Source organism: Acomys russatus, chromosome 22 (assembly GCF_903995435.1).
Source record: "Acomys russatus chromosome 22, mAcoRus1.1, whole genome shotgun sequence".
Taxonomy (NCBI): domain Eukaryota; kingdom Metazoa; phylum Chordata; class Mammalia; order Rodentia; family Muridae; genus Acomys; species Acomys russatus.
Genome location: NC_067158.1, coordinates 31,629,814 through 31,645,181, shown reverse-complemented (window position 1 = coordinate 31,645,181; position 15,368 = coordinate 31,629,814).

Genomic DNA, 15,368 nt, shown 5'->3' with positions numbered 1-15,368 from the left:
TAAATTAATAAATAAAAAAAATAAGTAATAAACAAAAGGTAGGAGAAGCCTGTTATCATAAGCAACCATGAGGCTGAACTCTAGGAAATGATGTGCTATGATACAAACTATCTCCATCAGAGATTTGCCGTCCAAGGAAGAAAGAATTGGGGCATTAATATCCTTTCTGTAACAGGTGGGAATGAGTCCTATTGTTTAGGTAGGGACTTGTAACATGGCATATGTGCAATTAGAACAGTCTCAGTGGCCAGATAAATTCCTCAAACAAATGCTAATAGTTAGAATTTAGGCATCCATACCCAGAAGCAATAAACAGAATTCATCACTAGAACCAAAGTCGACAGTTTCTATGCCATGTTTTCATAATTTTATGAAGTCAATGACAGCATCACCCCAAGATTTTGAGGAAAGCAACATTCCAAGAGGTTAGTTAATTCATTTAAGGTCACAAGGCTTCTAAAGGAAGACTCTAAGTTTCCATTTCAAGTGAGAGCTCAGCTCATTTTTCATGTATATACTTCCTTGAAAAGTAAATTGAAGGCATTGTCTCCCTTTGAAGAACAGCACAGTGTCCAGTGAGATACTGCGTTAGAGTATATTAAAGTTGTATAGCGTTCTTACTCAGTGGTAACAAGATAATATGAAATCCCCTAATAAAACAAACAAAAAAAAAAAAACAAACCAAACCAAAACAAAATAGACACCCTTCAAGATTTGATGCATTGCAACAGGTTGCAGTCCTGCCTTTGTGCTTTGTGTGTGTGTGTGTGTGTGTGTGTGTGTGTGTGTGTGCGTGCGCGCGTGTGTGTGTGTGTGTGTGTGTGTGTGTGTGTGTGTGATTATAAATTAAAGAGTGGCATAACCAGTATATATTAATTGGGGATAATTTTACTACTCAATCCAGTTTTCAGATAGCTACTCAAACTGCCTTACAACCCCATGACTGTTTGGAGCTCAATCAATTATCTTTGGCTTGTTCGGGCTAAGTTAGAACTCTGTGCTGGGTTTTATAGAGAGGACGGCCCGTAAGAGGACAAATAGAGGCAGAATATAAAACCACAAAAGGCAGCATAGAGATGGAAAGTGACTCCAGGTAATAAACTTTGAGATTTGTGGGACCAAAACACAGGGAAACACATTCTAAGGATACAATCAAACCAAATTTGTTAGGATGGAATTGGAAGATGTGAAATCCAAGGTCAAAATGATACAGAGGAGCTAGATTGTGGCAGCTTCACGATCCAGGCTTAGATATTTGGATTCTCCTATTCTTTTTGGATCCAGAAAGACCTTTATTTCATTAGAAGACAGCATTCACTTCTTAGCAGTCACTTTACTATTATTCTTGTTTCTGCTATGCCATTTGATACTATTTATGTGATTTGTATTTGTTATAAAATCATCTATTTCATATCCCACAGACATAAAAATGCATAAAGAGCCAGTGTAGTTAATGCAAACCCTATAAAACTTCACATTCCCAAATTAGATTTCTGTTTAACTTCTAAATACTAAATGTATAACATATTCAGGAACACAGTGTTTGCATCAAATTAGCCTTCTTTATCTTTTTTATTTAATATTCTTATGTGGGATCCAGATATGTTTTTAAAGCAAACCTTTGACCTGTGACATCATTTTGTGCCTCAAGTTGTAGGATTAGAAACATGCAACATCAGGTCCTTCCATGACTACATTATTTTGTTAGTGAATTGTGAATATATTTCTTTCCATGACTTAAATCCAGAGTTTGGACTTCAAATCTGTCTGCATCCAAGCTTGCCCTCTTTTAGGCAGAATTCTGTCTGTGTTAGAAATTAGTCCATTTTGCCCAGTGGCTTGTTTGCCACATTTGAAGCCATCTCCGTAAGGAGATTCTTTGATGCTCATCATCCTCTTTGAGGTAGTTGGGTGTTGCCAGGAGTTAACTTCATTGTCTCATTGTCAGTGAATCTTTAAAATAATAAAAACATTTTAAATGCCATATTCATCATGACTCTTAGGGTTTTGAAGACCTTATCTAACTATTTTACCTTATCTTTCTGTAGAATCATATCTATCTGTTGCACCTACGATGTATATTCTTGTGATAAAAATAGACTAGAAATTGATATGACATGGACCGATCAACGAACAATTAACTTATATAACGTATTTATCCTAAACAGCCTGCAATAGCACTTTCAAAGTATTGGAAGTAAACCTTGCATTATAATTGAGTTGTATGGGAACAATATCTTATATTACAGTAGAAATATATAATGTGTGTGAAGAATGATCTTACATTTGAATTCTGTACCACTGTATCTAAAATTAAACTTATTTTGCATCTATATACAAAATTCTAACACTAGTGAATTAAAAATAGCCGTGTGAGTGACAATCAAGGCATTAAGTTGAGGAGTAGATTCACTAATCTACTTTTTGTTCTATCTTCCATATATATATATATATATATATATATATATATATATATATATATATATATATATTCCCCCTTCTCTGTTTTTGAGCCCCATATCCAAAGCTAAGAATGGGAGATAAAGGAAAAGAGAGACATCTCTGGATCCAACCTTGTTTTCTCTCTTAATAAGACCAAAAATAACTTGTAACCAACTCCCATTGAAAATAACCCTCTATAGCCCAGGAAAGCAATAAAAAATCTACCCAGCCCCTTTTAAAGGAAATGGAGTGTTGTTCTCTTAAGGTTTCTTCTTGGTGATTTGGGACAAATAATACCTTTGTAGGGGCACAAACAAAATTGTGGAAAAGGTTAAACAAGCTAGGAATAGCATTTGTGGTCCAGTTTCTGAATGTTGAGAAATTCCAGGCTTCATTAGAATCCTGTGTGGGACAGTCTGAAATGCTGGACCAAATGGGACAGGAAACTTTCTTCAAAGGTGTCTTGGGAACTGTCTTGTTCTGGTGAGGAATAGAAACTGAAGCATGTGGTGCTGGGACATGAAGGATGCAGGATATCACTGTCCAGCACACTGAGAGGAATGAATCCTAGACTTTATTTTTGACAAAGAAGCCAAAACCATACAATGGGAAAAAAGACAACATCTTCAAGAATTGTGCTCATCTAACTGGATGTCATTAGCAGTTATTTTATTGCTACAGTTGTGTTGTTTTGTTTTGTATTAGAACAGTAGTAACTATTTCTACCCTAGAGCATTGGGCTATCTAGTCTAAAATTCTTCATCATAAAGGTTGTGTCAGGTATGGGTTGCGTTTGTGGAGTAGGATTTAAATCATATCAAATAATGGATCATTACTCCCACAAACTTAGGGCCACAACTGCACTCACATAATCTGTATGCAGGACATGATTGTAGATAAAAGAGATTATAATTTAATTGGTGTTTATATAAATCCCTAAGTAGTGTGCAGATTTATACTAAAGGGGTGAAGGTCTTTTTTTTTTCATATTCAGTGAGCTGTGTAGGTATCTCAATCAGTTTGTTGTATTGCCATCATTTTGTGGAAGTCTTGGAACCCACCTGAATTGTTTGGGGGTGCCCAGGGGATACCTTTGACCGACAACTCAATGCATTGGAACAAAATCCTGGGACTGGAAGGCTCATTTGGTGACAAGAGTTGGTCAATTGGGGCTCTGCCTCTCCAATGATTTAATGATTTAATTTGGATAGCCTTCCTATGCAGACATATTTTAGGAAGTTACTGTTGTATTCCACATACAGCCATCCAGTTTTACCAGCACCATTTCTGAAAACGCTGTATCTGTTCCAGTGAGTATTTCAAACTTCTTCATCTAAATTCAGGTGTCCATAGTTATGTGAATTTATGTGTGGATCTTCAAATTGATGACATTGATTGTATTTGTTTATGTGCCAGAACATGTCATTTTCCTTATGATATCTTGAAATCAGGGGTATAATACAACTTGAAATCAGGGATTCTGATTACCTCTAGCAGTTATTTTATAATACAGGATTGTTTTAAATATCCTGTTTTTTTTTTCACATAAGAAGCAAAACATTTTGATTCAAAATCTGTGAAGAATTGTGCTGAACCATTTCTGCATCTGTGGAATGAAGCCTACGTGAACCTGATAGATGATGATTTTATGTGTCCTTGGGTTTGGTTGGCAAGCATTGTATTGAAAACTTTCGTATTGATTTTCAAAGGGACATTGGTCTGCAATTCTGTCTTTGTTGAGTCTTTCTATGGTTTGCATATCAGGTTAAATTTTTTTTTTGTATAACAAATTGGATAATTTTACTTCTGTTTCTATTTTGTGGAAAAACTCAAGTATTGGCATTAGCCTTTCTTTGAAATTCTGGTAAAACTCTGCACTAAAACCATCTGGTACTGGGCATTTTTTGGTTGGAAAACTTTTAATGCTTCTGTTTAAATTGCTTCCATGATTTTTTAATATCATAGTTCATATATTCACTTTACATCCCAGTTATAGCTCCCTCATTCTCTCTGCTTTGTCTCTCCTTCCCACCTTCTTCCCCCATCTCCTATTCCCTTCTTCTCAGAAAAGAGTAGCCCCTACCTCAACCAACCCAACTTAGCACATCAAGGCACCTCAGGAGTGAGCTCATTCTTATCCATGGATCCCAGGCAAGGCATCCCTGCTAGAGCGACAGGATCAAAAACAAGCAATAGAGTCCATGTCATAGACGGCACCTGCTCAACTTACTAGGGACCACATAAAAATCAAACTGCCCATGGGTTTTATATGTGGTGGGTGCCTAGGTACAGTCCATGCATTCTCTTTGTTGGTCCTTCTGTCTCTGTAAGTCCCCATAGGTCTTCATTAGGTGACTGTGTTGGTCTTCTTGTGGCATTCTTGTCTCCTCCAGGTCCTTCTATCCTCCCCTTCCATAGGACTCCCAGAGCGCCCCTAAATCTTGCCTGTGAATCTCAGTATCAGAATCAATCAACTCTTAGGTGGCCCCACTCAAATGAGGGTTATCCTAGGTTCCACTCTGTAAACATAGCACAGTATCATTAATGGTGTCATTGGTTTGCTTTCTCCCATGGTGTGGGTCTCAGGTTGGGTCTTACATACCCTTAGTCTCTACTGTTACCACTCTACATCTTGTAGCCAGGGTAAATTTTAGGTGGAAAGTTTTGTAGGTAGATTGGTGTTCCCTTTCCACTAATAAAAGTCCTGCCTGACTAGAGGGTGGACTCCTCAGTTTCTGTATTACCCCTCGGCTAGGAGTCTCATCTAGAGACACCCCCATATCCTCCCCTTAGCCTACCCTGTCACAGGTCCCCAGCTTGTCTCAGAGATGCCCCAGCCCTTAGTTTCCCTTTTCTTTTCGAGCCATCTCCCCTCCCCTCACCACTTTTTCCAATCTTGGTATGTATTGAGAAAATTATTCATTTAATTTTTTCCTATTTTGTAGAGTACTGGTTCATAAAAGTATGTAGTTAAAATTCTCTGGCTATCCTCAGTGTCTTCTTATATTCCCCCTACTCCTAACTTTGTCTACTTGGTTATATTATCTCTGCCTTTTAGTTAATTTGAGTAAGGGTTGATCAATGCTATTGATTTTCTTAAGTACTAGCCTTTTGTTCATTGATTCTTTATATTGTTTTGTTTCTATTTTATTGATTTCAGCTCCTTATCACCTAAATTTTGTATGGTATTTATTTGTTCATTTTCATTCAATTCTGCAAAGTCTTTAATTTCTATCTTGATACATCTTTCATTTAATAGTGAGTTGTTCAGTTCTCATGAATTTGTAAAATTTCTATTGTCATTGCTATTCAATTTTAATTTATAGGGGCTCGATAAGATACAAGACGCGGTTTCAATTTTCTTGTATCTGTTGAAATTTGTTTTTCATACAAGTATATGGTGGATTTTCGAAAAAGTTACATGAGGTGCTGAGAGAAAAGTATGTACTCTGTATTTGGGTGAAATATCCTAGAAATAATATCTGTTTGTTCCAGTTGGTTCCTACTGTTAGTTAGTTTCTACATTTCCCGGTGTGGGTTTTTTCAGTATTACTTGTCTATTGGTGATTGTTCAGTGCTGAGGTCTTCAACTATCAGTGTATGAGGCTCAATAGGTGATTTAATGTGTACTAGTGTTTCCTTTATTAACTTGTGTGGCCTTGTGTTTGGTGTATAGGTGCTAAAAATTGCAATTGTCCTCTTGATAGATTCTTTTTCTTTGAGGAGCATGTAGTGATTTTTCCTGTCTCTTCTGATTAGTTTTGATTTAAAATCTATTTTGTCAGATGCTAAAATGGCTACACCAACATGTTTTCATAGGCCCATATGCATAGAATAACTTTTCTTTACCTTTTAGCATGATGTAATGTCTATCATTGATGTCAAGGTATGTGTCTTGTATGTAACAGAAAGATGGATCCCATTTTCACATTCATTCACATTCATTACCTTGTGTCTTTTTATCAAGATTATTGAGACCATTGACATTGAAAGATATTAGTGAGTAGTGTTTGTCATTTCCTGTTATTTTGTTGGAGCTGCCAGTAGTGATAGTAGCAGCAGGGGCAGCAGCATTGAGGTGTGCGTGTGTGTGTGTGTGTGTGTGTGTGTGTGTGTGTGTGTGTGTGTGTGTGTGTGTGTGTCTGCTACTTTTTCCTTTCTTAAATTACTGGTCTGAATTATGTATTGCTTATGGGTTTTTTTTATTTTTTTATTTTTATTATTATTTTTTTTTTGGCCGAGGTTAAACCCTATAGGATACAGTTTTCCTTTTATTATCTACAATAAGCTTGGAATCGTAGATACATATTGTTAAAATTTAGATTTACCCTGGAATGTCTTATTTTCTACACCTATTGTAATTGAAAGTTCTGCTGGGTATAGTAATAGTGATCTGGTATGGAATCTGTGATTTCTTAGCAGCTCTGTCCAGGTCCTTCTGGCTTTTAGAGTCTCCATTGAGAAATCAGGTATAATTATAATAGGTCAGGCTTTGTATGCTGCCTGATCTTTCTATCCTGCAGCTGCGGTTTTGATTATTCTGTGCCAAGGGAAATTTCTTTTTTGGCCTAGGCTTATTTGGTGTTCTGTATGCTTCTTTTACTTTGATAGGCATCTCCTTCTTTAGGTTAGGATTTTATGATTTTACTGAAAAATTTTTCGGGGCCTTTGACCTTTGATTCTTCTCCTTCCTTTACTCACACTCATACTATGGTGGTTGTGATGTGTCACAGAAATTCCTGGATCTTTACTGCCAAGTGGTTCTTTTGTTTGTTTTTATTTTTAAGATTTAACTCTTTCTTTCACTGAAGTGTTCATTTCTTTGATCAGGTCTTCAATGCGTGACATCTTGTTTCCTACCTTGTGTTCTGTTGATGCTGCTTGCCTCTGAGGTTATTGTTCAAAGTTTTTAAATTTTTTCTTCTAGATTTCCCTCTGATTGCATTTTTCTTGATTCTCTTTCCCCACTTATGTCTTGAACTACTTTGTTCATTTTTTCAACCATTGTTTGTTTGTGTTGTGTTATGGATTAAGGGATTTATTCATTTCCTATTTGAGGACCTTTATCATATTCATAAGTGCTGTTTTCATGTCTTTGTCTCATGTCTCAGCTATGTTGCAATACTCAGAGCCTACTGTGATAGGAACACTGGGCTCTGGTGGAAACATATCAGCACACCTGTTTCTGATTGCGTTTTTCTACTTGCATCTAGGTATCTAGGTTTGGAAAAAGTTTAATTACAGGTGTTGTAATGTTTCTATTGTGTGGGTGTTTGGTTCCTTAGTTTCTGTTACAGTTTCTGATTCTTAGGAGATTGTGGTGTCTGCATTTGCTTGATAGGAAATTCTTATAGGATCCTGATAAAATGTAAATGCGTTCCTAGGAACTCTGTCCTGACACTTAGGAAAGGGAAAGGGCTGGGGAACCAAAGGTATAAGTGGGTCAACAGATGTTCCACCAGGGTCTTTTTAGGTCTCTGGGAATGTGGACAGAAAGTGAGAAAAGGGCCTTAATATGTAGTCTCTTAGAGAACTGTGGAATAGACTGGGAGATTAGATATGGAAGGAGGGAAAATGAAGATCTGGGCTACCTACCATCTTCCCTGGCCTATGTGCATCTCTGTCAGCCCTTGCTGGTGGGTTCCAAGAGAAAAGCTGCTGGAATTGGCATTTGGGATCATAAGAATAGTCAGGGGAAAGGTTGGAGGAGAAGATTTTCATGATCCACTGGAGATGGGAGCAGAAAGGAGAGAGGAAGTCCTCAGCATGTGGTCTACCACAGATATTGACGTGAAAGTATGGGATTGGATTTAGAGGGGTGGAGGACATGACTAAGATCTATAGTTAGGCTATCTAGTTCCTGACCTGAGCGGCTAGCTGTTCTGTAGCTAGAGTGCCTGCTGAAGTTGGGGGTCTGAGATAGAGCAATGAATTGGGGAAAGGAGTTTGGAAGCAAAGATCCACGTGAGCAGCTGGAGATAGGGTCAGGAGGAGAGGAATGGAGGCTGCAGCAGGCGCTCTGCTAGAGAGCTAGAGAGGAGACTGAGGGATTAGAGTTGGAGGGGTTTCAAGAGAGGTGAAGATCTGCAGTTGGCATATCTGCTTCCCTGACTGGATTGATCTGAGAGCTCTCTGGGAATTCCTGCTGGGGAAGGGGGCTGGAATAAAGCCACTGCTGGGGGAAGGAAGTTTGGAAGGGAAGACCTATGCCATCCATTGTAGATGGGGACAGGGAGGTGGATGGAGGTTGTTTGTTAAAGTCTGAGCATGAGACTGGAAATTGGGTTTAGAGGAGTGGAAGGAGAGGATGATGTGTAGTCAGTTTGCCTGCTTCCATGACTACAGTGGCCTCACAATTCAGTTGTTTTAAAGAGGACATTTGTGTTTTTGAGACAGAGTCTCACCACACATTTCTAGATGGCCTGGAATTCACTATGTAGTCCAGGCTGATCTTGAATGATGCAATGAGATCCTCTTGACTCTATCTCCCAAATGTTGGGATGAAAGATGTATGCCACCATATCTGGTGAACTAAAAATATATACTTTCTTTTTCTCTGAGAAGAAAAATTGTTAATATGAGCAAACGATGAAGGTAGAACAGATTTCTTTCTTCTGACATTATGGGAATGAGTTGAATGGCTGGCTACTCCTCTGAGCATCAGAGAGTGACGGTCATGACAAGTCTTGGCTCACAAAGAGGTGCCACATAGGGATGCTCATCATGCCATAGTCTTCTTTTTGTGTTCAGGAGCTATTTGGGCTTCTTGTAGATCTTGGAGTTCTGATAAAATCTGGAGACTAGTTGTATGGATTTTCTGTTCATGTAGCAATAAGTCCTACTCAGTACAATTAATGTCACTGTACACATTCTCTGGAGTAGTAGAAGAGCAGAGGCTTACAAGAAATCTCCGAGGAAGCTTGTGTAGAAGGAAGAGGAAGTCTTACTCAGTCTGAAGAGCAGCCAGTCAGGTGAGGAGAGCACAGTCTTGATGAATCTGAAGAATGTGCGAGGTGGAATTGGCAGCTGGTAGAGCACCAGGCAGAAACTTGGGTGGGAAATGACAATGGCCTATACAGCATAGGAGGGATGGTATTGTTTAAAAGAAATAAAATCCAGGTGACTAGGCCTCAGAAATACTAAATATTATATCATAGCAGACCTAGAAGCACTGAAATGAACTAGAAGTTATTTAATGGCAACCATGCATCTCACAGGATGATATACTGTGTTTCTAACAAAAAGGAAAGATAAGGATATTTTATTTAGTTACCTTGACATGAATAAATAGCTGTTTTCTCAATGAAAGGGGAATCCATCACAGGCTGAGGGAAGATGTAATTCAACATCCTGCCTCTGAATAACACAGGGTGGCTTCCTTTGTGTCCTACACAATACTTTAGTTGGGAGTTCATTTTTTTTCCTAATTTTTTAACTTTACCAGAAAAGTAGAGCTATTCATAGTGCTAGAATGTCCCAGCTAACCCCACTGGTTGTTATTCTCTAAACGTTTACTCCTAAGAAGCGTGGAGAGTAATACAGTTTGCTAACACTGTTCAGAGTTTAATGACACTCTAAGGACAAATAACAACCATGCTGTTTTATTTTCTTTTATGTTATATGATTTTAACCACAGGTGTAAAGAAATATGGATCCTGTAGAGGTCAGTTTGTTCAGTCTAACAGCTGATATCAAAATTTCATTATCCCCCCAAATACTATTATTGGGGTGAGAAATGTGTTTTGCTTGAATACTGAAGTCAAATGAATAACAGTTTCCCTGGTGCATTCTGTTTCAGATTGTGTGGGAAATGTAATTGGGAGAACTATGCACCTAATATTACCAGGAAGCAGTTTCCTCTCTCAAAAGTTTCTTTCATTTAACAACTGTTCCAATAAAGCATGAGTTCTTTTACTTACCTCCATCCAACAGGCTCAATGGATTAGCAGCAGCTTTTCTCAGCATCTGGACTGTGTATTAGCTTCTGCTGAGTACGTGCTCAGTGTGACTAGGAAAGCATCCTTCTTCTTTGCTGATGTGGAGCTAGTGTTGTAACCCCCACAGGAGGCAGAATGTTTATTTGCAAACCTGTTTACTATATCATTGCAATAATAATTATGTCATTCCTAAGTACTGTGCTACCGCATGCTGAAGTTGAGTCATTTGTTTGGAAAAATTAATAAAAATATCCTACTGCAGAAGAAGGCAAATGACGATGAGAGAACGTGGAAGTAGACATACTCTAGACTCTTCCATTTTGTAAGAAACGTTGAGCTGGTCATTGTAGTAGGTATTTGTTGTTTGAAAGAAGAAAACCCACTTGCATGGAATCTTTACTTCCTCGTGTCAAGCCTCTTGATTTCAGAGGTTTCTATTCAGAATCTTGTGAGGTATGAATTCATATTCTGCAGGGATTCCCACAAAATTTATGGATGATGTGGGTCCCACTATCATCTCTGACATTACACTGTCTATTGTCACCAAAATGTTCCCAGTGGGCTCAAATTCTACTTAGAGTGATGACTTTTCAATAATGTAGTGACTGACTGTCTCTCATTCTCTGCTCATTATTTCTATTTTTCTACTAGTTATCCATGGAAACATCTGAAGGAACTAAACATATTCAAATCTTATTTTCACACTTGTTTCTGATAATATAAAAATTCAACTATTAAAAACAAGGAATTCTCGAAATTTCTGGACAATGGATTGAGCTAGAAATGATCATAATGAGTGAGTTAACCCAGAAGCAGAAAGACTCAATGGTATATACTCACTTATATCTGCATACTAGCCCAAGGGGCATGTCCCATTAAAGCCAGGAAACTGGGACAGAGGGGAGGACATCCTATTGGGACTCTAGATGAGAGAAGCATGGGAGAATAGCAAAGTAGAAGGATCCAGAGGGTCCTAGAAACCTACAAGAAGAACATTATGATAGGCAGATTTGGGCCCAGGGGTCCCGCTCAAACTAAGGCACCAGCCAAGGACAATACAGGCCGTAAACTTTAAACCCCTACCCAGATCTAGCCAATGGACAGGACATTCTCCACAGCTGAGTGGAGTGTGGGGTATGACTTTCACATGAACTCTGGTGCCTCATATTTGACCATCTCCCCTGGAGGGGGAGACCTGGTGGCACTCCGAGGAAGGATCGCAGGTTACCAAGAAGAGACTTGATACCCTATAAGCATATACAGGGGGAGGAAATCCCCCTCAGGAACAGTCATAGGGGAGGGGAATAAGGGGAAAATGGGAGGAAGGGAAGAATGGGAGGATACAAGGGATGGGATAACCATTGAGATGTAACAAGAATAAATTAATTAAAAATTTTAAAAATTCAGATTACTCCAACAAACTACAAACAGTTTGATTGATTTACTGTAACACTGCGAAGATTTTGAAGTCCAAAATCATTTCCAAAAGCCACTGTGCTATTATTTTTGTGAAATCCCATTTAGTTATCTGATGGCTCTTTTAATTGTGTCCTCATGTGAAGGAGAGAGGTCTGTATTTTCTCATAAAGACAACCACTCTGAGTAATTCCCCGAAGTTCTATACCCACTTTTATCACATAAGCCCCAAGGTCATCAAGACATGAATTGTATCATAACACCATGGAATTCATAGCATTTTGTGTCTGAGGCCCAGATGTTATGTGTCTTTTTTATTTCATCTGAATGATCTCAAAAGCCTTTAATATTTCTAGTAGCAATGATAAAGTCCAAAGTATAGGCAGTACAAAGAAACTGGAGATGTCGATTGCTCCGTGGGTACAAAGCAAGGTTTATTTGGGGTCAAACTGAGAAGATCATGTCTGGGGTGGAGGCAGACAGAAGTGTAAATATTGCAGAAAAGCAGGCAGATTTTTATATGGCAGACAGCAGGGTAGGGATCTGAGCTGACAGGGTTGGAAACTAGGTCCCCTTGCCTGAAGTAGGTCCCCTTCCTGGAAGGGTAAAGGATGTTGCTGGCAGATAGGAAAATGTTTGAAGAGACTGCTTTTGTGATAAACAGAGATACTGACTTTTAGGCTTCTTTACCTCACACCAACCCTTATTTACCCAGCCAAAGTCCTTATATTTAGAAAAATGTATCACAAAGTGCATAAATGCTACAAAAATGAGGAAGAAGGCACTCTGGGACAGTTTGAAATTTAAAGATGAGGTGGAACTAGAGGTCAAGAAGATGGATCTTCTAAAAAAAAAAAACATATCTAACTGTGCAAAAGGGAGTGGTAGTTTAGTGATAGAAGTGGATGTAATGTGTGTTCTGGTAAATGCCTGGATGGCCAAATTTGAGATTTTTTTTTTTTTTTTTTTGCAGGACCACCACATTGGCTCTGTTTCTAGAAGCCATCTCTATGGGAGATTAAAAAGTGGGAAAGATTAGAGAAAGTGAAAAAACTTAGGGAGATAGTGATAGGCAGTTTAACAGAGAGCTTCGCTGAATCCATATCTCCAGACTGCTATAGCCATTAACATGTGATGTAGGTTATGGCAGAGGTAAGGTTCACAGAGACTAAGGCTGAGATTGCTTTCACATTATCCTTAGCAGCACTGAGTTATAGACATCTTTTTTCTCCCCTGTAGACTTTGAATTCTGCATTTAGAAGGGTTATAACTACAAGTGCTTTCCCAGGTTCTCAGAGATAGAAAACTTAACTTTTCAGTTTTACAGTGTAAACATGTCTTTTTTGGTGAAAACAGTCATCTTCACCATATTGCACATGAAGACATTGGCTCCACTTCTCAGTGACTCAGATTCTGAGCTTGACTTTGACTGGAACTCTTCCCTAAATACGGATGGCATAATACCTTTGACCGACCCCTTCTTGACCCTTCCCTCGTATTATCCACTAAGCTCGCTCAGTGCTAGAGCTACCCAACACGCCTCTTTCCATTGCAAAATATTTGGGCTGAGCCTTCATTCTCACTCAATGCGTTGACTTTGACCATCATCACAATAATCTTGGATATAATCTTTTTCACTTGTGTGGTGTAAGTTTTCCTGGACACTTGTCATCATCATAGACAGGATTCTCCAGCTGAGGGAGTTTTCCATGAACAAAGCAGTTGCCTTCAGCAGTGAACACAATCTAGGGAATTTGTCCATACTCCTGAAATTGTTCACATTCACAGCAGGTGCAAATGAGGGCCTTTTGTCTGAAGAGCAAGAAGAGGGCCACACAGTCTGGAATCTATTCTAAGGACATTGAGAGTTTAAGGCAAAGTACAGCTTATAATATTGAAACCACTCGCTTCACAGCGCCCTTTTATATAAAGAAATCATGACTGTATTAAGCTGAGGTCCTAGAGAATGAACTTAGGGGCTTGTTCAAACTAAGGCTTTCTACTGTCCCTGAGCTACAACTCTCAGCCCTAGATTTCTATTGTAAGAAAAGAAAATATCAACAAATGTGTCATCTAAGTTATCATTTGTAATGTCTCCCCATTTGTAATTCATTTCTTTGTGTACCCTGGAGCCATGTTCTTAATGTCATATTCTTTCTAGTTCAATTTAAAGTTCGCTTTCTGTTTCTCTCAAAATCTTGACCAAATTTCTTACTAGCTATCTAATTAAAATTAAAACTCAAGCCCAAATATGAGTAGCCAATATTATTCCTTGGAGCAGGTGTGTTTACAGCCAAGGTATTTTCATATGTATCATGGACATGCTTTTTTTTTTACCTTCTTCTAGTAAATCTCCCAGAGCTTACATGTGACTTTTATTTTATTTACTCTTCCTTGACTGTATATTGCATGGACAAAAATCAGATTTGAGTCAAGCTATATAAGTTTGCTGTAAATCCTTGGTTTCAAGATGTGTGGTTGAACCACAGTCTTAATGTCATTTGGAATACCTGAGTCTATATAATCAGCTCAATATCACAGAAAAAGATTACAAATTGATGAATATCTGCGTATAATGAATAACTTTCACCATTTTCAACATAAATCCTAAAATTTTTCCATACTGTTTTTAAGCTGAAGAATAGCATAAGTTGAGATATACTTATGGGTCACAAATACAGCACTTCATAAATTACCAAAATGTGTGCAGAGCCACAACACACTGTTATATAAATGAATAAATTACTAACACATTCAGTTGTTAAGTTAATTATTGTTTCACCTTAATCAATGGCCTCAGTCTGTTTCCTAGAGCGTAGACCTCATTTTTAGTTTGGATACCACAGCTTATGTGCATGCATTTAATGTACATAATGTAAATAGAATCCACGCATAGGTGTGTATTGTGCTTGGATTCTATTTTAATAATCTCTATTTTGTTTCTTTGATGATCATTTATTTTCATGAGTGTCTGGAATCATACTATATTAAGATCAGTAGGCATGGATCTATTTTTACAGTTGTAAGATTGGGGTCATTTTGGAGGACATTAAAATAATGCCATGAACACCTATAAGTACATTTTGGCATACATATGTAAATACCTCAATATAATCTGTGCTTAGAAGTATAGTTTTAAAAATGTTTAAATTAGTCATTATTGCTTTTACCTGAATGTGTGTTTATATCTATGCATCGTGTGAATGCAGTGGCTACGAAGGTCAGAATGGGACATCAGATTTCCAGAGACTGGTCAGATAGATGGTTGTGATGCGCCATGTGTGTTCTGAGAGTGAAACCTCAGTCCTATGAAGGAGCAACCAGTGCTCTTAAACACCAAAGTATCTTTTCAGGACCAGAAACAAAATTTTTGATAATAAAATACAATACAACACAAGATATGCTATGTTATTTTGTTATATGCTGATCTATATGCTGAGATTTAACGACTTATATTAAATAGTATCTAATGTTATTCTTGCAGTACATGGGAACACCTCTTAGTTCACATTTTATATTTTATGCTTATATTTATTTAAAATTTTGTGCACTCAGGAAATGGATAATAATTTA